We start from the raw sequence: 1,502 nt of genomic DNA, 5'->3' as shown, positions 1-1,502 counted from the left end.
GCGGGGTGGCAGGATTTGGATATCACTTTCTTTTTTAAAATTTCAACTTGAAGATGTGTATTTCTCCCCTGACCTTCAAAAAGCATTTGAGGCCAGCCTTGTAAAGGTCACCCCACCGCCACCAAAGCCTCCGTTCCTAACAACCCTCAACACATCCATTTAGAGGCCAAATGTCATTTCGCCTGTGCCTTTCCGATGGATTAAAGGTGCTTATGTTTTTGTGAGTTTTAAGTAAATATTTGTATTGTATTGTTATAAATGTTAAGTGTGCCTGGCTTTCAGTCCTGTGTGGAAACCCAGTCTCCGTCCCACTGGCAGGATGGGCAGACGGGGTGCGGCATCCATTCTGGGTCGTGATCCAATTCCGATTAGAAGTAGGAAGTCTCCCCGACCCCGCCCCTGGCCCCAGTCAAGCATGTGCAATAAATTGGAAATGTGCCCAGGGCGGCAGGAGTCACGCTGTCATTGAAAAAGCAGGTGCCAGCGCCCCTCGTCAGACAATTTTTTTGATTTGCTCTGAATTTTTTTTTTCTTTTTGGGAACGAGGAGGAAAAAAAAAGAGAATTTGGTGTTTTACCTTTTCTGCATGCACTTAGACTAAACCACGGGCTTAAATTAATTTTAATTGCTTTCTCTTTCCATTTTTCTGTCTTCAGCACCTGATGGGAGAATGTCGAGGTCAGGGAAACCACATTTTCTGTAGATGATACTTCAATGACAATTGGTGCTCTTTTTGTAGACTTCTTTTTTTGTGGTGCTATCTGTTTTAAGATCTCCTTGAAGGCAACACTGGGGGTACCCGGCCGTGCCTCATTCTCCCTGCTGTCTTGGTCCTGGTCGTCACCTCCACAATCTAAGTTTTGCCACGGACTTTTAGATCAGTGAACACCACCCTCCCTCCCTCCCATGGGGCACAGGAGCCCGTCGTGAGGCCTGTGGTGCTCACTGGGGCTGTGCTTACTTGATTTGAAAAGACACACACATACACACAATGAATAGACTCTTCCTGCCTTGTACACGGCGTAACCATAGCAGATTGTATTCGGTTGCCGAATGTTTGTGGTGCTAATTTCTGTGTTTGTTCCAAGAACTGAACTGAAGCCGTTCCGTTGTCCTGGGCGCTGCCGTCTGCGCTGGGCGGCCTTCCACGCGGCCTCGCAGGCAGAGAAATGTGCAGTTAACTCTGTGAGTCTCTCCAGGGCTGCAGGCAGGGCTTCCTTCCCCCATAGGCAATTCGGATTTCCATCTGCGGATGTCTGGAGCGTGGGGGCGGTGCGATTCCCTCTGGGGACCTCATGGCCATCCAGGCGGGGGCTGCCGTCTGTGGGCAGGAGGACCCGAGGGAGCAGCTGGGAAAGGCGACCCTTCACTGTGAAAACTCGCCCTCGGGCTGCGCCCTTTCCACTGTGGAAAAAGCGGCCTCCTCGGAGCTGTCATGGCTCTGGTGCTGTCCCCATCCCTCCCCCCCATCGGAATGTGGTCCCAGCAAAGCAACCCAGGTG

This window comes from Carlito syrichta, unplaced genomic scaffold (genome assembly GCF_000164805.1).
Source record: "Carlito syrichta isolate Samal-C Ts95f unplaced genomic scaffold, Tarsius_syrichta-2.0.1 Scaffold303895, whole genome shotgun sequence".
NCBI classification, from domain to species: domain Eukaryota; kingdom Metazoa; phylum Chordata; class Mammalia; order Primates; family Tarsiidae; genus Carlito; species Carlito syrichta.
Note: the sequence above shows the minus strand (reverse complement) of the source record.